The following is a 27,116-nucleotide window of genomic DNA, read 5'->3' on the forward strand; positions in this document are numbered from 1 at the left end:
ATTCCGGACACATTTTGAGCGTGAGCCATCGCGTGCCTTTAATGGGAAAACCTAAATGGTGAACTCATTCAAAACAAGGGTGAAAGGATGGGGGGGAGGGGAGAGATGGATAAAATGAGAGTGCAGAAAGCAATTCTCCCATCTTTCATCTTGTTATCTGTTTTACATTATTTCCCCTGGGTATCCTGCACCTTGCAGATATACGGCTCTGCACAAATAATCAATTAAGCCTGCAGATTTGCCGGGATTCAGCAGTTGCTTTGTGTCAGGCCTTCAGCCACTTTCAATGGATTTTCTCTCTTGATAAAAAAAAAAAAGAAAAGCCGAGCGCAACGCGGGCTTTTGTTGATAACGAAATGAGGCATGTGGTGGCATAATGAATCCCTTTATTATGAAACGGGCTGTTTTGTTATTAATTGAAGTGGTCAAAATGTTTACCAATTACTACATTTGTACACGGTGCCTGACAAAAGAACTCTGTCATCTACAAAGAACCGCAGCGCATTCATTCCAACGCCCGAGAAGTGATCCTAATTATCTACGTACGATTGGGGATTGACACTACAGGTTTTATCAGAGAAAAATCCGAGCCCTGCAGCCGCTCCATGGAGCTCATGTAAACGCCGCGTGTCACAACGGTGAAATCGCAATTGGAGCGGATGACCTGTCGAACCAGCGAAGGTGCTCATCCGAAGGGAGTCCTTATGGCGCGAGGGAACTATGGCACAAACTTTTCTTTTATATGAACTGCCAAGTAGTTTTCAGATCATTAGGGAGTCCCAGATGTGCCGCGTGTTACCGGTCCCGGTTGCATCAATCTCCCGAGGCCAGACGGCTGCGGCGAGTATCCAAACAGATGTACCGCCCCGCCAAAACAGCAGCAGCACTGCCCTCCCCTCCTTCGTCTCCCTACGCGGAGCCTGGCTGTCATCGCTGTCAACAGCTTGAGACGCCACACTCTAATGGGAGGAGGAGGTGCACAGAGGTAGAGAATGTGGATAGGCGTGCGTGTGTGTATGTGTGTGTAATGCACTCCCCACAGACACACTGTCCAAGTGTGCCCCTTTTCTTTTCACACTGCCACAACCAACTGCCATTGCTACCTTCTCTGGAGCCCTCATGGGAAACGTGGGCTGCTGCGACAATGGCACTTTCAGATGTTCTCCCACAAGGCGCCAGACAAACCTCTGAGCTTAAAAAAACCCTGTAAGGTCCTTGACACCCCACTGCCAAACAGACCTCTCTTTGCGAATTTCAGACGGCCAATGCGTCCTTGCCTGTTTTTTTTTTTCCTCTAACAGTGAAAGGAACAATGCCTTGTTCTAGTTCCAGGATGTGTTGGAGACATCCACAAAGGCTTTTTAAGCTCATCGTCACTGGCTGAGGTGGCACATGCTGCTGGAATGCATTCTCATAATATATTGAGCAACATATGCAAGCTTCATGGCAAACTGTCACCAGCCACAACATACTCTCCCTGATGCCCTACAATTGTTCAGGTCAAATGAAAAGCGTCTACAAAGATGTTTTCTCAGCTCTGTCGTATCGTCACCTTCCTAAAATATTTTTCTGCCGTCTGAGGAATCAAGACCCCAACACTCTGATAGAACTCTGATACTTTATCCAAGTTTTCTTCCACCGTTTTCTGGAGCTGCAACTGCGAAGGATGGACTCTGACAATAGCACTTTCAGATGTCCTTCCACGAGGAACCAGAAAAGCTTTAGGGCTTAAAAAACAAGAAGGTCCCTGACATTCCTATGCCAATTGACGTTTGAATAGTGAAAAGATCAGTGCCTTATTACACAACATGTTGACAATATCAACAAAGCCTCTCTAGTTCATCGTCACTGGCACAGGTGGTGTATGCCACTGGAATGGATTCCTATATATTGAGAAAGTAGTCAAGTTCAAAACAATCAATTAATGCCCAGCCAGATCTGGTACCTTTTCGAATCTGATACAACTGTACAGGTCTAATGTAGTCTCAGATTGGCCATATTTTTCCAAGGTCTATCTTCCATCAATTGCACTGAAGAGACAAGGCATCAACAGGATACTACAGTACTACATATCTTTCAGTCAGTTATCTATTAAGGCTGAGTGGTTGGCTAGCCTGCCAGGATCGTGAGGCTGTCTCCAAAAGTCCTCAGTAGGTCTCAGAGTCCGAGTCGTTCAGTTCGTCGTCCGCGGAAATGGAGGACAGCGGCCTCTCTGAAATGTCTCAGACCACCATCAAATATCCTCCCCTTCTTGAATTCTAGATGGTCAATGCTCTTGCCTGTGTTTAAGCTTGAACAGTGTGAGGAGCAAAGTCTTGTTATAGTTCCAGGATGTGTTGGAAACATCAACAAAGCCCCTTTTTGTTCAACTGTAAGAGCACCGTTGGTGCAAACTGCTGAAACGCATTCCCATAAGACACTGTGCAGACACGATGCAACTCTTGGCCAAGGTGTTTGGAAAGAGGTTCCTTAGATGTACTTTACCGCATTCTCAGCTATGCTTGTTTGGCTAGAGAAGATGTGGTTTCATAATTCTTACAGATTTAAGGAATCACAACAATCCACTGACACCCCTTCTGAAAAACACCTAATGCCGCGACTTGGATTCATTCTCTGTGTTTTCTGAAAAGACCGAGGTGGCATAGAGGGGGTTGGAGTTAAACAGCTAAGCTCATAATGGTTGACTTCTTGTAGGCGATAACTTCACAACTTGAAGGTGTGATTAGCGCAAAAACACACTGCAAACACATATAATTTGTTGTCGTCAGCACACACTGGATGTGATGCATTTTAGTGCACTGAGGCAGTACAAATCACTGGCAGTCAGTAACTGTAGATCCAAGTTTGTGACGCTTAAAAATACAACTGATATGAAGTTATAGGACTAGTTGTGTTTCCATAATAAATGTGTGCAAAACTCAATATCCCATATTTTGGAAAGACACAATTTTGCAATTGCGGTGTTTTCACTTCAATAAGTTTGCTAACATTATGCCATTAAAGAACATCCAGTGCCATGATCATCCAACTACTTCCTGTCGTCTTTTTCTTCAGAGTTTGCTCCAGTGGTTTGGGCGTGCTGTGGTGGTTCAGAGGGTTAGCACGCCCCACGTTTGGAGGCCTTAGTCCTCGATGCGGACGTCGCGGGTTCGACTCCCGGTCCCTGCGACCTTTGCCGCATGTCTTCCCCCTCTCCTTGCCCTCTTTCCTGTCTGCCTACTGTTGCAAAAAATACGAGCCACTAGCGCCGCAAGAACTCTTTGGAGAAAAAAAAACCCCAGTTTGCTCCAGTGGCAACGTCCGGGTGTTGATCGTATGATGTGAAAAAAGTGTTTCCATTGCAGTTTTTCCAAATAAACCAGCTTCTATACAGCTAAAAAGATCACCTCATCCTAGTGCCAAAACTTTTCATCCAAAAACAAGTTTTTTCAAAACTGATATGTTTCCATTAAACAAACTTATTTTCAAAATGTCAAATTGTGTAATTATACGGTCAATGGAAACACAGCTATTGACGAGCCTTACCTTTAGAAAGGAAAACAACCAAAACTCCTTCTGCTCAACACTCTACGGCCAAAGTTCACGCCTCCTTTGGTTCTGTAATGCCACATTGATGGTTTAAAGTCTACGTGTGAGTCAATACCAGCAGTGGCATCTTAGCGAAGGATAGAGCAACTAAGGTTATTGAGGTCGATTCAGATATAACAACGTAAAATGCATTTCTCTCCTCCATGTGAGAGTCTAGGACAGAAGTTAGTCTCAAAGCAAAGGAAGTTATTGCTCTAGTGTTTGCTAAGGTTGTTGACGTTTAATGTCAGAGGTAAAGCTTTTCCAACTGTGATGTTTATAATGAAGACAGGGAGATGTAAGACATGATCTGAATCGGCCTCTCCCAGGCCCTTCTGAGCAGTTAGCGCTTTGACCCAGATTAGCGAGCTGCCAACGGTGCGCTTGGGAGGGGAACTGATGGAAGGCTGTGATAATGCCTGCATATTTCCAATTTTAAACACACTCGCAATGCACACACCTCTTGTAAACAGGCACACACATGGTCTCTGCTTCATACCTATCCCTAGTGACTAATTGGCCGGTTATAAAAAAAATAAATACATTATACCCACATCTCAGACACAAGACGATTAAGCATCTGAATATTGCAAAAGGGTCTCTAGGGAAAAAAGATATTCAATTAGTACTTTGTTATATTACAGCGGGTTAATGAGCAGTGTGTCTTTCTGTACCCAGAGTCCCTACTGTCCGCTGTCATGTGTCGTAAGCAAATGCTGCTACGATGCTCCCCCTGAAGCCATTTTCTACTTTAGAAAACACAGACCAATGTGAATTAGCAGACAACATCCTGTCATCATCTTGCTGCCCCATAAATAAAGAAGCTGAACACTGGCTCCAGGCAAGGGAGAGAACGGACAACACAAGAGGAAAAATGGCCATTGAAGAATTGGCCGGAGAGAAATTCCCTCTCCCGCTCCGTCTCCATTTGGAAGCCAGAGAAAGAGCCAAGGAGACTTGGCTCTGCCTTGAAAGCACTTAAAAAGCCAAGGTCACCTCCTGGTCAAATCTGTGAAATGAGAAAATGGCCAAAGGGGCATAAGGCCGGTGGCAGATAACATGAGAATGCACTATCTCCCCCCTCCATATTTAGTAAAAGGGAAGAATGGGGGAACTGGCAGCAGGCTTTTCAAAAGGCTCCAGTTTAAATAAGAACTGTGCATACAATAAGATGGCCCAGTTTCAACCAGTATGACGTCGCATACATTGGAGTACTCTCAGGAAATGAGGTACTCGGTCAGGTGGAGAGTGGGCAGCCAAAGAGCTGAATGTGAGCTGACAGTCCGATCTAAAACGGAACAGCTCTTGTACGTCAGTAAAGCTTAAAGAAACGAGTGTTGATTAAAATGTGTTGGGGACTGTGGGTCAGTGGGAGGAGCAGTGGTCTGGCAATTCCAAAGTTGTGGGTTTGGTTCTAGCTTCCTCCTGCTACATGTCTGTGCCCTTGGGCAAGGCTCACACTCCCAGGTTTCCTTCCAATCTATGTAGAAATTGTTGGAAATGTGCAGCTGCGATTTGACGAATGTGGATCTAGTCTTAGACTTTCTTCGTGGTTCATAAGACTAAAAAATTCCACTTAAGTCTTGATAATCAAAATAAATTTAGACTCCAGAATTGATATTTTTGAATGTCTAAAATATACAGGAATAGTAAACTTGTTGAAAAAGTTGAATAGCTTTGTCATTGGTCTAACTCTGCCAGGATAGTGATTTTGCTCAAGGGCTGAAACAAAATGTCAGGATGTTAAAACCTGATGCTTCTCATGGAGACGAAATCTGTCTCACGAAAATCAAATCTGTCTGATGAAATAAGCACTGAGGACACTCCCACAACTTTTAAACCATTTGTGTGAGAACACATTGTTTACCCAGTTGACAAAACGGAGAAACAGAGAAAAAGACAAGAAACAAGTTTTTGTAAGAGAATGTTGGTGTGCACTATGACCAGGTAACAACATAAAGAGTTATATCTGTGGTTTATGAGGAATTTGATCTCTCGTACAAAATCTAAGGTTGTTGTGGGGACCAAAATCAGACATGTCTGTTTTTGGGCCATTATAGATGGAGTCTTGATTGACACTTGAGAAGTCAGTTAGATTTTATTTTTGTTCTCTTTACAGATTAACTCACGTGGAAAAAGTTCAGACAGACACAACACGGATTGTGTACAAAGCTTTTTGGCAGACACATCGAAAACGACCAACAGCACAATTACCAAATAGTTCATTCAGTTTGATCTAATCAATGAACTGCCTCAGCAAGTCAACCACAAGTTGGAAACTTAAGACTTTAGTTTTCCTACAGCTCCGTTAAATGACTCCCCTATGTTACTATTAGCAACAGCAGGATTCATGTATTGATAAGGAAACTAGGGGCAGGTTTGAAACACTACTTTCAACATAACTCCTGGGAACTTGTGCATGTTTAATAAGCATATAAATAAGTTATATAAGTTTACAAAATAAACTCCTGCTCAAGAGAGAGAGAGAGAAGGAGTGTGATTAATAACTTAAACGTTTCAAAATAATACAGATTTGATTTTATTCTTTTGGAAGCTGCTACAGTCAATCATTTCCACGGATTGTGGAATCAAAGCAACAAAACCACAGAAATGTTCAGCATTTAAATCTAGACATCTGCATTCTGTAAAAGATTTCGACTTCAAAAGTAACCTTCACCGCCCTACAGATCACAGAGTATTTTTCTGCCACAAGCAAACCCCGCCTCACCCCCCAAAAAAAACAAAACAGGAAAGATTGAGATGAACAGCACAATACCTCAATAGTGGAGCCCATGTTTTCTGCCTCGCCGGTCTCCAATAACAGACTTCTCCTGGATGCGGCTATCCACTCATCCATTGACTACCTATCCCCGCGCTAGAGCGATGGGAGCATTATCTTTTACCTATGCATCCTCTGAATTTTCTCTTGTCTCCTGTCATGAATATTTGATGAGGGGATGTGTAGGAAGGCCAATCACTAAAAGACATTTATCTCCAATATCCCCCTGACGTGGCAACCCAAGCCGAGCGTTTCCTTTGGTAATCAAAAACAAACCTTTCAGAAATGAAAAGGCCCTTTAGAGAAAATCATTGATGTCACGGCAATATGCCGGTTTAAAGGGGCAGTACTATGTGTTTTCCTGGAACATGGAGCCATTTTATAGCGCAGTCAAGTGACTTCAGTTGTTATAAAAAGGCTGTATATGTCAAATTTTGAGCAACTGAAGGATTGCCATGACATATTAAAATGCATGAAACAATCAAAGCAACACTCCAGGTATGTTTTTGATGAGGGATCATCCTTATAACATGATGTGAAGCTAAAAAAAAAAAAAAAAGAGTCAATGTTACATAATACGGCCTCTTTAAAATGAAGAGGATGCCACTGGATGCCTGAATGCACTGAGATTCAGATATGACCCACGTTGCTTTATTATCATGATCTTTATTTGGAGTTTTGTCAAAATAGAAAAAGGGAAAACTGCAGAGTGTTGTCTGCGCGTCCATCCCGGCTGTGTGGTCCGTGTCTGACCTCCCATGAGGCTCCAGCAGAACATGCTGGATGTTAATTAGTTATTCAGGGAACTTCTGTCTGCACCTACTCACCCGTAACGACCGTGTTTGCATAGCGGCAACATTGCGGGGTGTTCAGCAAATTCTCGCGGTCACAGTGGAGACCTTGAGTTTTTTTTTTCCCTCCTCATCATCAGCCTATTATTCCATAACCTTGGTTATGCTGAAACCACGGTGGCATTTGTGATGACAGAAATGGGCGCGCAGGACCCCAGTAACCTCCATTTCGAGTTCTGCAACCTTTTGCTAGTGCTGCGACGGAGCAATTTGTCACTCCGGTTTAAGTGCCGCAGCTCATTTCCTCTGGTAAAGTTGTGAAGTGTACAAAAACAAAGTTTAAGCTCTTGGACATGTTTGATTTTCTTGAGCAACTGCTATAAATCTGACTGGTTCCTGGCAGATAAACTACTTATTTACTTATTTACTGCTAGACAAAAGATAAAACTGAGCAAGCAGCATTAGACGAATTAGTAAACATAAAACTTAGGCCCTGTTCAACTAAAACACAAGCCTAAAGTTAAAGAGAGGAAAGGAGGGAGGGGAAAAGAACTAATTATAAGTCTTGGCAGAATGGGTCGTAAAATCACTTTTACAAGCAATAACTTGAGGTAATTGTCTCCTGTATGACCCTGATCGTTGCTCACATCATTTGGAGGAATTCTGGGCAGGTTCTTCCAATAAAACTCTGTAATAACAATCTGAAGCATGATGGGTTTGGAATTTTGACTAGGCCACTGAACCGCATTGATTGGTTTCATTGCTGGCTTTATGTTTTTCAGCCAATTGTGACATTTTCTTTGTGTAAATTTGCTTAATTCCATGATATTTTGCCAAAAAACGTCTCTTTGTCGCCCCCCTTGTGCTTAAAGGTGGCTACTGCAGATTTACTTTCCTACTGGTTATAGTGGTACAGATTGGTTGATGTCAGTGATTGGTGCTTTCACAATTTTTTGCATAAAGGTTTCCAGTAACAGAGACAAAATTAGCTAGATTTGTCAATTTTTAAAAAAAACTTTTTTTCTAGAGAAGTCTGAAAAGTTGATAAATATGATGACAACAGTTATGTTGGAATCGTCCTGACCACACCCCATAGCCCCGCCCCTCTGTGTCTCTTGGCACCCCACACTTTCCTGGAATTTTTCAAAATGTATGCTTTCACACAACATTTTAGTTATACGTTCACATATTTTGGATAGATTCATCATGTTCCTGTTGTTGTGGGAACAGTTTGGGGTTGACTCGTATGACGTGTACCGATCCACAGTGACATGGACGAGTGAGTTTTGTGTTGAGGAATTCCCTTTGGCCCACACAGAAACCTGACATAGAACACATGGAATAGATGTGAGACAACTTCTTGTCCAACATCATTGTCTGACCTCAAAAATGCTCTCTAAGAATAACTGTCCAATAAAATAGTCTTTGTGGATAGCTTTACCAGAGGAGATGAAGCTGTAAAAAATGCTAACTCAAGTCTCACCTTGGGTTCATGTGTGTAAATGTTAGCATTGCTAGCTACTGCTAGCTATTGCTATGAATGTATCTTAACTTCTTCTCTGCTGGTGTCGCCAACAATCAGGTTTCTTACAGTATAAACATTTTAATTACATCTTTCCCTACATATCAATGCAAAAGTCTTCACTAATTGCCAATTTCTTTTTGAGTCACTTGCTTTAGAAACTGTAGAAGTAGTTCACTGGTCTAATCAGACGGAGCTAAACGAGGTAATGAACCAACTGCAAGACAGTTTCATTAACAAGCGTTTAATTGTGAAATTTATGTTCCGCGCCGAAAAAGTGGGGATGATTTTCACCAATTTCTCTCTCATTAGATTCCAGAATTCAATGCGCCGATCCTTGTCTTGTACGAATTCAGACGCCTCATGTGAATATCTTTGTGTTTTGGCAACAAGAGAAACAACATTTTGTTTCATCTACTGAGCTGGTAGAACAAATGTACAGTTGAAACCAGATATTTATGTACAGCGAATAAAAAGACACAAACAGGGGCGCTGTGGTGGCGCAGGGGTTAAGCACAACTCACATAAGGAGGCCTTAGTCCTCAACGTGCCTGTCGCAGGTTTGAATCCCGGCCTGGTGACCTTTGCTGCTTGTCTTCCCCCTCTCTCTCATTACCTGCTTTCCTGTCTGAGCAAAAGAAACATGTTTTATATCCTCACTGTTTGAAATCAAATCAGACCAAACTTTTCTTATTCTAGCTTAGTTAGAATTACCAAAATTATTCCTCAATGCCACAAAACTCGGTGAGAACATTTTTCTAATAAATTTTATTCCAACTTCTGTTGAATTCAAGGAAAGTGGAAAGAAACCCGAAAGGTTGGACCCAACTCATACATTTTAAAAAGACAAGTCATCCTTGATAGCGACTAAGGAAAATTAGAAAGAGAGAAAAAAAAACTTGAAAAAAACATTTCTAACCAAGTTTTCTGGCATTTAGCAAATGGAAATAATTTTGGTAATTCTAAGCCAAAACAAGAAAAGTTTGGTCTGATTTAACTTCGGACAGAGAGAGAAAAAGATGCTTTTGTCTTTTTATATGTACGTACATCTATTTTATTGGTTCTAACGACTTACAGTAAACTGCTGTGGGATCATGTTTCAGCACAGAGAGTCAACACTGACACAACGTGTCCTTTCTGAGCGGAAAGCCGAAGGGACTCCTCTGTCTTAGAAACAAAAGTTCATTTTTTATTTTTTTGCAATTACTCTGGCGGTGGATCTGCTGCTGTCAGTTTGAGATGCTGACAAAGGATGCCCTTTGCCTTTGAAGTGCTTCATCTTGCCTCAGGTAAAAGAGTCCATAACTTGGCAACAAAAAAAAAAAGGGAAAAACTTTTTGTTTAGTTCTCCGCCTCAGGCAGGCTTTCAAACCGAGCGAGCGTCTCTGATGTCAAAATACACACATTACACATCCAAAATACCACGTCAAAGGGAGAAAAGAGGAGGCAGAAACATCCCCGCTCATCTCATCAAAGTCCGAGCCCTTCACTCTATCAGGAGAGTGTGTTGCACATTTCCTCCTACCTTTGGAGAAAGCAAATCAGAATCCACTAAAAGCTTGTTCGCCTGCATTATTAATGCGCTCGGAGTGAGAGAAGTAGCCAGGAGTTGCGCCTTGAATCCAAATCTTTACCCGACGACGTGGGGAAACAAGAAGTCTCTATGAACATCCAGCGGATCGATCCGAGCCTTTAAATGTTGAATATTTGATGTTCCGTTAGCATGATTTCCCGCCAATCGATTTTTAAAGGATCAAGCGCGTGCGGCGCCGTGTGTTTCCTGGGGGTCGGAGGTCGGCGCGGTGTTTCGGACGTTCTCACCTCCGCGCCGGGTTTTGTTGTCGTTCCGCGTTAAGTCGGACGCGTCGGCGCCGGCTCCAATTCCACCTCCACCTCCACCTCCACCTCCGGCTCGTTTTCTGAGCAATTTCCAAACTTCCTGCCAAAACATGAATATGCATCGGCTCTGCGGCGAATCCATTTGCGAGACAGAATGATAATGAAGAGAAAGTGCTTTCAAAAAAAAAGAAACAAAAAACAATTAATCTCATGTGAAACAGCAGCTCAATGCCTCTAATGAGATGCGGTTTTAATAAGCCGGTGTGTACTACAACAGAGCCGTTTGGTAAACATTATTGTTGATTTGTTTGATGACATGCAGGCAACGGAGTGAATTGGATTTCCTGGAAGCAAAAACACTTATCGGTGCTTGATGTAAAGGAAATGTGCAATTTAAGCCCTGATCTGTTAGTACTCTATTCATCTTATTTATTTATTTATTTATTTTACCCATGATGCTTTGCGTTAAAATTCGCGTTTACAACTCCCGGACCACCAGCCTTACTTGTAAATGTACGCTCTCTCACAGAGCAAAACAAACAAACAAACAAAAAAATCAACTTTTTCCTAAATCAAACAGTGTTACCATGGTTACGCCCTCAACTTTCACAGACTGGGACCGGTCAATTCTATGAGCAGCAAATATTTAGTCTTAAGAATGAGAGATGAAGGTAAAAATAGAATTTAATTTTATATAATAAGACTTTAAATTATTGACAATATTTCGGTTGCATCGTCACTGGCTGCGTTTCCATTAACCATAGATTTCCATCTGAGAAAAAAATTCACCAAATGGAAACACGCTAAAATAAATAAATAAAAGAAAATCCAGTTTTTTGATAAAATAAGATTTTGTTCTAGGATGAGGTGTTTTCATTTCGGCCGTATCAAAATAGATGTATTTTGCAAAACTGCAATGGAAACACTTATATTGCATCACAGGAGTCACTTGATGAACAGCTGGATGTTCCTACCAGCAGCAACAGGAAGTGGTAGGATGATGATGATGATGATGATGATGGTTTTTTTTTTTCCAGCTGGCCCCACCTGAGCTCTCACAGCATCACACATCATAAAAAGTTGAGTTTGCCATTCCAACATGTTGAATCCATAACTCTAATGTAAAATCTCCCCAAAACGCAGCACATGTAGCAACTCCCAAGTAGGTGGAGCTTGGTGTTGAATAAGACACCAATGTCTTCTCTGATTGGCTGATAGACAATGCGAGCTAGCGCCATGGTTGAATTATGAATATATATCATGTAACTGTTTACATTATGAATATTCATGGGTGATAAATTGTCACAGTAATTATTGCGATAAACAATAACATTGATTTGAGATCATTTTCGTCTAATACGTTAGTAAAGGCATGATAATGCTAGTTTGCGCTTTCAAAGAGTAAAACTTTCATTTTGTGGCGAACGCTCAACACTGGAACTGGAAAACATTTTAAATATCCAAAATAAAACAAAACCAGCAAAATGGATGATGAAGTCTCTGCAAACAAAATTGCCCTTCAGAAAATATGAATAATCACAACAGAAACTGACATCTCCTTATAATTTATCATGCTATCAGCTGATTAATTGCTTTTTGCAACAGGCTGTCTTAACATTCCTTGATTTTCAAAAGTGTTTCTGGAGATTATCTAGAACTTTTGAGATGTTAAAACTGAATCAAAAACAATTTCTTCTTCTTCTTTTTTTTGTTGTTGTTTATTTTCCACACAGAAGGGCAAACCAGAAAACTTCCTGGTAATTAGCTACAGTTTAAATAATTTAGTTAAAAAGGGGAAAAAAGCCAATTTCTACACAGTTATTACATGTTTCTCAACATTTTGTTTATCAGAGGCTGAGATTAAATCACTTTAATATCAAACAGCTCCTTTAAAGTCGACCTCAACGTTTGGGCAGAGTGAGGTTAACGCAATAACCACCGATTCACCGAAATCGTGTTTATCTCCGTAAAGGAGAGCTCTTCCAAAACGGACAAAGATTTAGATGGGAGATCTTTACGGGAGTCTCATAAACAGCGCCACGCATCACACACACACACACACACCCACACACACCCACACACAAGCTAATTTCCCTTTTTATTGCACCATGAAACCAAACTTTGCTCGCCTGAGCCGGAGCGGAGACAGAATGCCGCTGAACTACCAGAGAGCCGGGCTGAGTGGAAAGCAAGCCAACGCTGTTGAGACACGGATCAAACCTGAGCGCTAATCTCTGCCTTGTCAACAACACGGCTTTTCAGAAGACAACAAATGTGCATGTTACGGACCGGAGGCCTGCTGACTGCCTGGATGTGTTTACTTATTCATGGAGGTGGAGAGGGGCCGGGCTACTTCCTCAAACCCTCCGTCCCGCCAGTTATCCTCTCCCTGGTGTCCGACAAGAAGGCAGGGCCGACCCAATTAAACATGCATGCTGACCATCCAGTGGAGATTAAAGTTCTCCAAGCTTTGTGCTTCCCTCGTTAAATATTGACGAGCTCGGCTCTCTCTCTCTGTGTGGCCCGAGCGTGTGTGTGTGTGTGTGCGTGTGTGTGTGTGTGTGTGTGTGTGGCTGTGTGGACGTGTTGCATCCTGACCCGACACCCGGAAAGAAGAGAATATACTGTGTATATACATATACAGAAATTGTATAACTGGAGGTAACATAGTTACTTGACTGTGCTATAAAATGGCATAATGTGACTGGAAACCTCATAATACTGCCCCTTTAAAGCCGATCGACTGAGAAGTTCAATCAGACGCCATAAACAACCAAAACAGGGTCTAAATTGTAATTTCAACCCAAGATGGCCAACTTTCTGTATGTTGTAGGGAATTGGCGCTTGAGAGTTTTGTGTAGGTTTTGGTAAGTTCTACCAAAGTAGTTCATGATTTTATGATAAAGTCAGCTAAACAAGGAGAGTGTGTTGAAAATTTCCAGGGGGCGCTGTGGAGCAGCTGTGGTATTTTCTGCAAAAGCCTGAATATACCTAAGTGATTCATGGGAAACTTGGTGAGTTTTTCTGAATGTTTAGGCATCCAAAATACATCTTCAGTTGTGTGATCTTCCATTACTACATCTAGATTCTGATGTTGGTTTCAGACAAGATAGGACTCTAAATAAATTGGACTGATGAATAAACAAGAGCAATCGAAGACCTCTGTCTTTTACAGTTACAGGTTTACAGCATTTCGTTCCTAATTTTCATTGGAAATGGACATTCAGAGTTTCAGTTCTTCAAATCTCCATGCTGGGTCTGACTACTGAATCTTCAATATTTCAAAGGCTGGCTATAAAAGTGATGGTCAGGAGAAAGTCCTCCTCCTGCAATATCTGTGATATTATTTTTTCTTTTTCAAAATTCTGCTTGGATCTAGTTAACATGGCTTCACACTGTTCTTCATGCTGGTGCAATAAACAAGTGAAGATGGCTTAGAGAGAAAAAGACATCTTCCTGTTTTCTGGGCCTTGGCATTTTTAGTTAAAAGCAGAAAGATGAAATAAACATGGCACCCTCTCCCAGAGAACTGCGTTTGTTTTCACTGCGTTTGTTCGTAACCCTCCGTAACCTCCTGTTTTATCTATCAAAGGTAGACTGCTCCTGAGAACGCTTTAATCCAAAATTATACAGCTGGACTCGTTTGGTCCAGACAACAGACCTAAGGACTCTTGTACTTCTCATTTAGACTGTTCTGAAGATCCAAACGTCCGGTAAGAAGCTGCGTTTCCATTAAAAACCTTTTCTATATTCTGCTAATGTTAAAAAAAAAAGAAACAGAATTAAACAATTACAGTGTTTTTGTTAAATAAGAAATAAAATGAAAATCACACGTGAATAAGCTTGTTGCTCAAATAAGTCACCCAAAAATCTTTGTAGTGACGGATGTAAACAGCTACATAATATATATTTATGTTTCAGCCATGGCGCTAGCGCTCGTCATCAATCAGCCAATCAGAGGAGGCGTCAGCATCTTACTCAGGCTATGGAGAAACAAGCCTTTTATAACTGGGAGCGGATATGGATGCAGCATTTTGGGGAAACTTTTACTAGCTACAGATTCAACACTTTCAAATGGCATAAGATGTTTTATGACTTTTTTCTCTATATATTTGACATATACAGAATTTCTATAACAACCGAAGGTAACATAGTTACTTAATTGTGCTATCAATCAAGTAACTGCACAAACATACAAAACATAGACCAACAGGTCATTCGGACTACTTTAATAATCTAATAACTCTAATAATCTAATAACTCTAATAATTCTAATAACTCTAATAATTCTAATAACTCTAATAATTCCTCACCAAGTGTCATCCTGAAGTCAAATGCTGATGAGTCAGCTTGAGGGAATATAATGTCTAAACTTTAGCACTGTTAGTTGAAAACCTGCATGCTCTAAGACATAACGTTGCATCTCTTTAGCATTAAATCATCTCCAATGCTTCAGCTCTGGCGTTTGAAAAAATACTGAACTCAATTCCTCACCGTATCTGAATAATTCATGGTATTTAATACACTTCATGAAAAAAAACCAACATGTCCTTGTCTAACCTCGTCTGTCAAAAATTATTTGAAAACTTATCAATTTGGTTTTTGTGAGCGTTCAAAAGGGGGTCGCTGATGAGTGATCCAACCTGACCAACCCCAGACTCTGATTCAAGGACATGACCAAAACAAATAATATTCCATAAGTGCAACTAATTCAGATGTGTCATCACTTTGCTGTAGTCTGGAAAAAGAGCCAAACTGTCACAAAGTGGACAAGTCAAATGTCTCCTGGAGAAAAGCTTAACAGCCAGTCAAGACAAAGACTCAGTGACCACGGTGACAGGAAGTGTCAAAATGAGGATTGTTAATAATAAAAATAATGAAAACACTGTACCAACAGGATCAATTCAGCGCAGGGCATTCTGGGTAAATACAACCAAAACAAATGCATGAGTCTGGAAACATTGAGGTCTTTTACCAAAGACAAAAGAGAAATCCTACAAACGCCACATTCTGACACCATTTTTGGTGACATTTTGTGAAGAGGGAAGCTGTGCTCTGTGTCTTCTTCTGAGGTTTTTGTGTCCTTTCCTTCAGTGGTTCTTGGTGCAGCGGCACCACAGGCAAGGAGGGGAACAGGTTTTTAAATGATCTTGGATCGTTTGTTGCGGTCCAGTGTGAAAGCAAACTGCAGCAGCTGAAAATATAACAAATGTTGCAATTTTGGTTCCCAGTCAAACTGAGTCCACTGGACTATCAGATGTAAAAAAAAAAAAAAAAAAAAACTAAACAAAAACGCTCTTAGTGTTCCTAGGATATGAGCTTCAACTTTAATGTTAAAAGGCTTTTTTGTATGAATTTTCCTTCTGATATCTACAGAAGTGATAATTTAGCTCTGGTCCTCTGCCACCACCGCCATGTATTTATATTTAATTTCAAAGCTTTACCGTCCAGCTAATAAGTCATCAAAGAAAGTCTATAAATATCTCATAAGCCTCTTTATTTCTGCTCTTTCTTGACTTAACAGAAATATGACAAATGATAGTCAAATCTCCGTGGAACTGCTTTAAGCAGCCTCTAGTCTGTCATTATTCTTCAACCCCTGTAAAATCCCTCAGCTGCCTCTAAAACTAGTGTAACCAACGCCTTGACGTTACAAACCTGATCTAAAAGTACAGTGTTTTGAAACCCATTCAACTACATGGTGCGACTAACTTTTATGTGTTTTATTAAGATTCCATGCGATGGATCAAATACAAATTTGAAGAAAAGATGTATGCAAAGTAGAAGAAATCAGGAAAATGTCTAGTGATAATAGTAACCGCTTGCAAAATGTTAATATGAAGTATAATTATGAAGTTGAAAGAAAATGATAGACAGTTTAGAATCTTTTGTATGCAGAAATCCTGAAAAGTGCAACGTGGATTTATTTGTACACAGTGCAACTAATTGCAGACAGAAGTCCACTTGTGTGTAATTTAATGCAATGCATTATGGGTACAGAATAAACATCATTTGCTACACAGAATCACAGGTAGAGAGGAAAAGGAACTGCTTTGTAAACAGTCTTTACCCACTTCAAAATACGAGCACTCCGAATCTGACTACATGACAAATTCGACAACAAAAACTTCAAGTCAGATGTCCAACTTTATTCAACTGAAAGTTCATAATGTAGCCTAGCAAATGAGCACTTTAGCATTTCCTCAGAGAAATGATCTGTGCTAAACAATTTCAAAGATAGCTAACGTGCTAAACGGAATATTGGCTTCACTGTCAGTGGCATAGTGAAAGTGTGCCCACCAGAATTTATCTGGAAAATTAATTTAGGAGAAGCCAAGTGCACTAAATGTTCATTCAAGTTCGCAAAATGCCAAAGTTAGCTATTAGCATATTAGCAGAAGTGCGCCTATGGAGGGTAGCTTTCCACCACGCTGTGTTTTGCATTTAGTTTTTGTCTAATGTCACCAGAGCTTTTCTTCAGCGCCCTCATCTTGAATTTACCCAGAAATGTTTATTAAGGAGAAGCTAAGTGCACTAAACGTTTCCAAAGTTTGCAAAATCGCTGAAGGGCTAAGCAAAAAATTGGCTCCACTATTAGCGCTTTAGCGGATTAGCAAAAGTCCGCCCGCCACTGCAAACCAAACATGGCGGTCTACCTAAAAATGGACCAGGAGGGCATTGACCAAAGCACAAGTGGGAGAATCTGTAAACAAGACACACTAAAACTATGGTCCTCATAAAAAAGCCACAATAATAAAGCTACAGAATTCTCACAAAAATGAAATGCTTAGCTTCAACGAATTCTTTGGGGATCATGGTGGTTAAAGTCCAGACCTACATCCAGAAATAATCTGTGGTGAGGCAAAAAGATTTCTGTTCCCAGACAATGTCACCAGTACACTAATGTATTTTTTAGACTGGACATTTAATTTAATTTGACATAATTGCTGCGTTAGGAGACAGCCTCATAAATACTTTATAAAACATTTTAACCTATTTCATGGCTATTATGAATATGAGGCAATTAGTACAGTCATTATTGTTTATTGAACGTTTAGTAATTGCAGCGGCTGCAGTGAGCCACGACAAAAGGAAAAAATGAACAATGAAAAATAGGTGAAGAAACAACTCAAAACCCCTCAACTGATTATTTTCCCCTGTTGGCTTCAGTCCACATGTACACCCTTTGCCATGACAACCGTCTGACAACGGCTCCGCTAGCCAAAAGAGCAGAGATGAAGTTGGAGCGAATATCAGGAACCTCAACACCAAAACCTTTCCCACTCAAACGGAACATTCAGTTACGTTTTTATGGTTTAAAGATTAATGTTTATTTTGCAATTATTAATATAACCTGTTGGCCTGGACTCGAGCAGTGGTTGATTAATTTGTGAGCATCCAGCAGCAAAAACATAAATCGGCACCCCTGAATGTCTCTATGCTTAAGTTATCCAATTTGTAGGCCTACTTGTTGTGTATATATGTTGTTTTTTTGTTTTTCTTTACAAAGCACAGTGATGCTAAATGTGTCAGATGTGCCATTGAAGGTCCTTTCATGTGTACTCCTCCCCATGATCCTAGTTTTCACACCTTGTTTTAGTCTCAGTGCAAAATGGCCGCCATCTGTTGGGGAAGAGCTGAGCCCTGGCCTGTTAAAGACGCCATTTGTTGACCTGTGTGATGAATTCTGCTGTTTCACAGAGACACTACGGCCCAGTCTATGACACATGTGAGACTCAGGAGAAGTTCCTGTTTGTTTACATTGACATTTTTCACCAATTTAGCAACAAAAATTTGAAGAAAAAATTTATGCAAAGTAGAAGAAATCAGGAAAATGTCTAGTGATAATAGTAACAGCCTGCAAAATCTTAAGCTAGGTAGTTCCAGCAGCCTGGGCTGAGCTTAAATGAGGCTTTACCTTAGGTTTTATTTTGGGGGAGGAGGAAGGCCTTTTCATTATTATGCCCCACTTATCAAACTGGGACAGTGTGTCTTCCTGACACGGTATGGTCACCACTCCCATGAAATCATAAAGCAGAAAATCACCATCCATCTGACATTTCTCACAGGGGAAATAGCAGCAATAACTCCTGACTGGGTTGGCATTTGGAAGTTGGACGTTTGTGCCTCGGGGACAAGACAAGAAGTTGTGGGATGAGTGTGGTGAGGGAGCAACAAACAAGTTGTTTTTCTTTCCTCCACTCCTTTCCTGTGGAGCGAGGATCCGCTTTATCGGTCCCAGCTGTCGGGAGACTGGCCCTGTTGGGCACAGACGTTTGGTGAAATCCCCGCATTTCTCTCCACACACTCCGTAGCGGGAAGCCTCTCGGAATAGAAGGCAATAATATGCATGGTGGGGTCTTGTTGCAGGAACTGTACGACACCATATGGGGGAAGCAGCCGGCGCAATATTGAAACTCTGAGTTAGACGTAGTTATCTGATGCCGCTGATAGCAAATGTTGCACAGCCGAACCCAGAAACGGGGAATTCTTTCAGTGTCTTTGCTCAGTCTAGAATATGACTCAACAGCTTTAAAGACGCAGAATGTGACTTTGTTTTGTAATCTAACTATGGTTTTTTTCCTCCCACATTTATTAAAACTGTGTCATGACAGCATGGTATGAGACGAGTAACCTGTGAAAAAAAAAAATCAAGCTAATCCACCTCCTCCTAATGCTAGTATTGCAATTTGCAAAAATACACCTGGTCAAAAACAACCAATCAGAGCCAGAAGGAGGGGCTTAAAGTTGTCAATCAATCAACCCTGTGCATGCTCCTTAATGTGTAATGGTGGAAAAACAACTTACTGTTAGAGGAAAACTGTTTATCTGCTGTTGTCAATGGCTATACTAACTAGCCTTAGCATTCATGACATGATGTGTTGTGGGTATCCAGCTGTAGCACAGCAAAGAGCAAGCAAGAGGGGGTGAGCATGAGCATGATTGACAGCGCTAAGACCCTCCTCCTCGCTCTAATAGGTTGTTTCTGACTGAGTGGTGTATTTCTGCAGTTGGTACTGGGAGAAAGCTGAGGAGCTACATTTTTAAACAGGCTATTTATCAATAGCTGAGGGTCCAAACCCTCTGGATAAAGCAAAGAGTAGAACAGAGCTCTGGTTTTTACCAGGCTTGGTCAGATTTAAAGTTTTCACTGTAATTTGAATTCAATACATGTTGCAACTGGTAAGACTCACTTAACACTTTGGTAAGTGAATTATTTAGTCATGTTGGCATCTTGAAATCAGAATAACATTTGTGCTTTTACCATGGGTGGACATTGACCCAGACCACCTCCCTTTCCACTCTAATCTGTACTTCCAGTAAATTACTATGAACCACTGTGAGAAAAACTATATTTAAATGAACCTCTGATGCAGAAAAACCCCAAACTAGACTACATCTCTTTGTGGTGAATATGTATGTATTAAAGTCTTGTCAAAACCAAGTCAGACCGTTTAATTCGATGCTGAGCTTCCTCCTGGAAGTGAGAAGCACAGCAACGATCCAATCAGGAGGACAGCTGGCTGGTTAATAAGGCCCGTCATGTCTCCGCTCCCTTATCTCTCAGTAATGCCACTCAACGCCGAAGCAGCCTGGCAACCAACTGGTTCCAATTGATTTTGAGAGCATCGAAAACAAACCACCGTTATGAGGGGAAACACTCACCCAGATGAAGTGCAAAGATGGCTGAGAGGTGGCTTTCAACCAGCCCACACAGTTTACACTGTCAGCGTCGCTTTGACACACTAACCGCTGACATTTAGCAAAGACAGCAGCGTGACCTATAGGGTTCCATTCAAAGGAGAAAGGTCAAAATTTGGGTTTGTTTGCTTTCTTCCCCAAATTTAGAAGATAACAAAACAGTGAAGGCTACTTGTTATATGATAATACTCGTTGATGAGACGGGATTTTCCTCCTTTTTTCTTCCAGATGTGACTCTAGGGCAGTGTTTCCCAACCCCGGTCCTCAAGGCCCACTGTCCTACATGTTTTAGAGGTTTCCCTGCTTTAATGTGCCTGATTCAACTGATTGCAGTTCAACAAACGCCTGTTAATCAGTCATCCATTGAAATCAGCTGGAATGAAGCAAGGAAATACCTAAACATGCGGGGAAGTGAGCCTGGAGGACCAGGGTTGAGAAACACTGCTGCTCTAGGGCAACCTGAGAGGAAGAGAAACAGCCTCTATACTTTTCTCTTTAACATTAGATGCCAGGCTTTGACAGGAACCTGACTTTTACATATCGTTTTGTCCACAAAGCGTCTATTTCAGCCCTTAAAAAAAAAAGAAAATGTGGTGTTGGTACCTTGAACTGTGCCCTTGGCTCAATCCTCCATGAATAAACCATGCGGCACTATCGCAGCAAGGGAGACAGCATCTCCCGCTCATCGGTACACAAGGTCTGATGCGCTGTCTGTAGAACCAATGTCCCAGCATTGACTGGCGGTTGTAATTCTCTTAAGAGATTGGAGCTGACAATCTTCGCCGTGCCAGCCGCAAAATCCTGTTTATCTGTCAAGGCGAGCCGCAGTAGTCCACCACACTCTCTCTCTCTCTCTGCTCTTTCCGTAAACTCTCTCCAGACAAAGTCTTAGACAGCATGAAGATGGAAACTCAGAGCCGATAGTAGAACTTGGATGCACCAATTCACTCTACAGTATGAACACCAGATGGCTTAGATGGTGGAGGTTTACTCTGGTCCGCATTCATGTTCTATTTTGATACTTAAACTGCTGTCACAAACTGGATCTAGTTTACAAATGTGCGTGAGACTGTCGATAATCCGCTAACGTGAAAAAGAGTCCAATTTTACAATTGCGGTCTTTCCATTAAGTAAGAAATGTGATCAAGATCACACATGAGTGACATTGTTCACGTGACAAGTCATTAAATTTGAGTTAGTTTCTCTTGCAAGCAGAATTAGGCGATTTTGAACCAGATATCCTTACAAGAGTGAACATTTTGCTACGGTAAACACTCTGAGGTGTGTTCATTCTTACATTCTTACTGAGTAGGTAACAAATATGATACAGATGTGTCACTTTAGAATTATGGAATTTCTATGAATACACCATATAGTTGGAAAAATATAATATCACAGAGTGAGACTGTTTATATAAATAAAACAATTGTGATAAATTGTTAAAAATGAATATAATTTCAAACCATTTTGGTTTGTATTTATTATAAAAAAAATGTTTTCCAGATATGCGATTTATAAGGAGAAAAAAAATATTTTCCTTTTATGATGATGTAATGCTAAGGAATATTCAGATACATTAAAAAAGGCCTAGTTAAAACATAAATTCAAGAATTTGTTTCTTTGCTTAGCGACAAAAAGGAAGAAAAACAAGCTGAAAAGGAATGGTGGAGTGGGGCTCACTGCTCCAGACAAGGGAAATCAGCCAGTGACCGGAAATGACCGATTTGTCAGCTTGACTTGCCAGACACTTACAAATCCAATCTACTTTCGGTCAGTGGTCGTACTATGACTAACTGCTAACAGTTGGCACCAGCAGTAACTCTCCTCAGTGTGGAAGTTGTAAGTAAGTGAAGACTTTTAAAGTGAGTCGTTTTGAGTTTCAGTAAGATGTTTCAAATAAAGTCAGACGAAGCATAGCAGTGGTGAGAGGCTTTGTAAGAGGAAACTGCCTGTTAAGGACTGAGTATTAGAAAATGTGTCATTTCCTTCATTTATTGTTGCAAGTCATAACTGAACAAAGAAAGAAACTTAGTTTATCAGTGCAGATGTTCTCTGTTCCAGGTGCTGTGCTGTTCCCGCCACAGAATGACAGACATGTTTAATTAGCACATTCCCCCAACCTCAAAATCCCAATTAGGTTTTAATTAATAAATTACTGAGATTTAAAAGTGTTAATATTTTTAGCTCAATTGGACACGGCGATGGCACAGGACGTCGCAAGCTGGAGACCCGGCCTGTTGACCTTTTGCCACATGTCTCCCATTTCTCTCACAACCTGGTTTCCTGTATGACCACTTTCAACTAAAAGTCACCAGAGCCAGAAAAAACCTTTATATATTTTTTATGCAATCAATATATTTCTAACCATGATTAAACACGATCCTTAACTTGGTAAGCTTGAAATTTAAACATGCACTTAGTTGTGGTTTTGGTAGGAATGTTGCTCTGAGTAAGCCCCTCCTTCTGCTGCCCTCCAACCAATTAGCATTTATCTGGGGTTTCTGTTTGTTTGTTTGTAGCAGAAAGTTGAAATGTAACCTCCCAAGACTCAACGGCAACAGATTTCCGGCCGTATCAAAACACTTTTCTCCATCACACGTGTCACGTGATTAACCGCCGGATGTTACTACTGGAGAAGACGACGAACAAAACGACAGGAAGCAGAAGGGGAGGATGATGGTTTGTTTTTATTTATTTAGTTACTTTTTTCCAGACAATGTGGAGCTGGCTCCACCAGAGCACACACTGCGTCGCACATGTCGAATCCATAACTCTTCTGTAAAATCAACTACAATTCTCCTAAAATGCTGCATACAAAGCTGCTCCCAAGTGGGCGGGGCTTGTCACTCCAATGTCTGAATAAGACGCCGATAGATAATGAGCGCTAACACTATGGCTGAATTACAAATATATCTTATGTGTCTGTTTATATCTGTCACTGCCATGATTTTTAATGACTTATCGCGTGAACAAGCTTAATCAAATGAGATTTTAATTCCATTTCCTATTTAATGGGAACGCCACAACAGCAAAATTGTGTTTTTTCAACATTAGCCGACTATGGACAAAGATTTGCACCTGTTTGCAATGGAAATGCAGCCAGTGTGACAATTTATATTAAATTACCTTCTCTTCTATTCTTATTGGTACTAAAAATGATAAGAAGTCAGCAGGAATCACACGAAGGCGTCAGACCACTACAGTGTCGAGTGTTTCCGGTTTAACGGCTTACACACACTTGTTGTTATAAGAAGGACTCAAGACAGAAGGATTACAAAGACATTACCAGAGAGGACAAATGTGGAACTGCGAGAAAGATGGCAGCTGGGCCTGCTTTGGCGAGCGAGAAGGGAGAGCTGATGGACCTGCTGGGTGGAGAGGAGCGATGCGAGGCTGAGGTCGGGCAGATGGTGGCCGATAATGAGGGTGTAAAGGTGTGGGGAGGACAGGAGTCGTGCTGTTCTCAGGCTACAGCTCAGCGGCAGAGGCTCCACACTCCACTCAGAACGAGTCTGGGAGAAGGCGGCGCGGCAGCCGAGGCGGGGCAGAGAGGGAGGTAGGGAAGAAGGGGAGAGGGTGAGCCCCGTAGCTCGGCGCAACCTTTAACGAGTCCCCCCCCCCTCCTCACCGGATATCTGCACTGCCAGGCACCTACTGGTCTCAAAATGTTAGGAATATTCTTTATTTCTCCGTGATTATATTTGCTAATTTTCTCCTGTCATGAATAGTTCATTAGCATTAATACATAATGAATGTATAACAAATTTTATGAGAGGGCGCGAACACACTCATTATGCTGCGGGGTCCAGCTCTTGGACAACATGCTCTCACATGCTACAGTTAATAATTTGGTGCAAAATACGGCCGAAATGGGTCAAGTCTGGGACAATAAGAGTTGTTTTTTTGGAAGAACTACCATGCAATCATAGTGAGTCTGGTTAAATATGTAAAAAATGTTTTTGTTGGCATGTCTGCTTACGTTTTTAAAGAAATATTGTGAGAGATTGCGTTTTTTTTGTTTGTTTTTTAGGTGTTTCTCATTCCTTTCATCTTTCCGCCTTATTTGGAAATGATCATGGTTGACGAGCTCCACTGATTCTTTTCATTAGCAGCTCATATCATCAGCGCAGCGCCGGTGGCACACAGGAAATTGTATTCCGAATGGCGTCTCAAACACAATGCATTTCAAGCTCGAACACAAGCCCACCCCGAGACATGATCCCCAGGGGCGAGCCGCTGAAGAACGCCTGTTATCATTATTGATCAAGCAGCCGGATCACAGGGTCAAAGTCGCCACCTGCTGAGGTTCCTCCATGTAAGATTCAGCTTCAGATGGTTTTCAGCCTAGTCCACACAAAGTTGGGGAAAACTAACAGATTCTTATGCATTTTGGCCTTTCATCCACGTGAAAACTCTGTTTAATGTCACTAAAAAGGATCATAAAAACGCCGATTGAAGTGGAGAATTGAGGAAACTATTTGTGTTTGTGTAGCTACAAGGGAAAACGGAGATTCATGGTTACAGGCTGCAATAAATAATGCTGCAATATATCTCCGTACTTGGTTAGCCATGACGTTGTTTTGTGTTTTATTAACTTTATTTTCTAATACGCTTTATAAAATGAGTTCAACCTATATATCTGTCCACACAAATGAGCCTCTTGGCGCCATGTTTAATTCCTATCAGAAAGTCAGATTGTTTTGTAGCAATCTGATTGGCTGACACAGGGTTTAGCTTTGTGCTACACTGCCTTCTATGAGTCTGGCATGTTTAAAACAACTTGTATGGGTTCATGTGTATGAAAACGTTTCTAAAACCAATCCTGTATATACGCGTTAATTTTTTAAATGATATGGTGGGAAATAGTCGTTTTTAAAACTGTGATACTTGTGTCCAAAACTTTAAGTGAACCGGGCAGAAAACAAGGATTTATCTATGTTTTCAATTAGTCAGTCAACTATCTTTAAAAGTAAAATAAAGCCATTATTATTTAAAGATGCACAATAAAAATAATTTCAGAATATTAAATATGTATTTCTATTTCATCTTTGGGTCAAAATGAAATAATGGAGGCAGTAACGTTTTGGTGACGCTTACAAATGATTATTTATAAGCATTAGTAGTATGAACTGTATTATTTATGAGTTTATCTGGCGACATATTTGATATTAGCAGACACCAAGGGAATTAAATGTGATAAAAAAGGAAGTAAGTAAATTAAAAAAGTTCCGCTACATAAAGTCTGTACATAACAGTTTTGTTCAGCCAAATATTACCGCTAACATTTAGTCCAGGTGTCGGCAACCCAACATGTTGAAAGAGCCATTTTGGACCAAAAAAACAAAAAACAAATCTGTCTGGAGCCACAAAAAATTAAAAGGCAAAACAGGCTTTAAGTGTTTACATTAGCCTATTATCAAAACGTCTAAGTGTATACATTAGTAGCATTCATAATGAAATGTTTATTTTTCCTGCAGTGCGTCCTGGAAAGACTGACGTGACTCTGTTGTACGATGGTGCTTTAAGTTTACCTTCCTTTACAATATTAATGTATTGTGTTTTGTTGCATTGATAAAATTAAAGAAATGCAATAAAGAAATCTGATTTTTGATGTCATTTTTATTATGAAGATCGACAGGGGAAGGGTCATTTTTTTCCTTTTGGAACTTGGAAAATCTGCTTCAAAATGCAGTTTGCATAACAACGATCACTCTTTGTAAATAATCACGTTAAGTGTGTGACCGAAAAAACATGTGTGAACAAACAATAAAACGGAACGTGCTTAACGTGCCCCTTATCTGGGCAACAAACGGAGAGAAATAAAACACAACCTGCAGGTATAATATAAAGCAGCAGCCTTTTTAAAAGGTAAAGTAGAAAATTATATTAATACAGTTTAAGTTTGATTTCTGTGCAGATGCCAAGCAAGTCAGTGCAATGGTAAGACATGGCAGCATCCTCTTCTCTTTTGACACGCAGCCATCCTCGGACTTGAGCAACAAAACACAATAATATCGCTAAGTGTCGTTCTAAATATATACTGACAAAAATCACTAATAAATTTATAAAAACAAAAACTTTTACTAAATATATGTGCCTATGGCAGATATATTCTTACATGTTTAACGTGACTTCTGTTTACCAACATCACTAGACTAGAATGATTGTGTCATGTTTGTCCTCCTACAGGAACCATATTAAAACAAAAATATATATTTCCCACCCCCATCTTTTTCCATTTTCAAACATTTTTGAAAAAACTCCAGAGAGCCACTAGGGCAGCGCTAAAGAGCCACGGGTTGCCGACCCCTGATTTAGTCAAACAAAGCCAAGGGCCCAGCGGTTAGCTGACGTACAACTGCTATACTTTTATTTCTTTTTACAAGAAAGACAAATATGGCCGTGTGGAAATGTTTCTGGTTGTGAAAGACAGACAATCATGGTGTGGAATCGTATGGAGGAGCTAAGCTAGCTAAGCATGTTTAGACAGTATCCCACTAATGGCTAGCTCTCTGCCTGGCTATGACTTCAGCTGTTGACCAGTTAAAATCGACTTATTGGACTTATTACACAATAAAAAGCAAAATTAGGACTTGAGCATGAAGAACTTGAAACATACTTCTGAGTTTAGCAGGTTTTGATCAATATTTTCTTGATTAAGTCTTCATACTGAAATCTGAAAAGCGAATCAACCAAACTGATGAAATGAGAACATTCATGAGTGGAGCTCGCATATTTTAGAACTCTGAACTCAACGCCAACGTTTTTAAGTGGATAGCCTGAAGGTAGCGCGGCTTTCATTTACGGCGCTCAAAGAGTCACTTTTGGCATCGAAATTTAGATATTTCACAGAGAGCAATAGCATTTCATGTCAAGTGTGCAACAGTAGAGATGCAGTTCAGCTTGGTGAGTTCCT

The 27,116-nt window shown here is 40.7% G+C and overlaps 1 protein-coding gene across 4 annotated transcripts in view; it reads right to left on the minus strand.

The window, feature by feature from the left end:
* Positions 1-27,116, minus strand: part of mgat4c (MGAT4 family member C) — a 135,738-nt gene that overhangs the window by 12,698 nt on the left and 95,924 nt on the right. The window contains exon 2 of one of the 4 annotated variants that reach the window (XM_023325114.1): positions 9,184-9,287. The exons of the other annotated variants lie outside the window; for them this stretch is intronic. The gene's annotated coding sequence lies outside the window, so the exon portion shown is untranslated. The remainder of the gene's footprint in view (positions 1-9,183; positions 9,288-27,116) is intronic. 4 annotated transcript variants of the gene reach the window in all.

Source organism: Xiphophorus maculatus, chromosome 2, assembly GCF_002775205.1.
Source record: "Xiphophorus maculatus strain JP 163 A chromosome 2, X_maculatus-5.0-male, whole genome shotgun sequence".
NCBI lineage: Eukaryota > Metazoa > Chordata > Actinopteri > Cyprinodontiformes > Poeciliidae > Xiphophorus > Xiphophorus maculatus.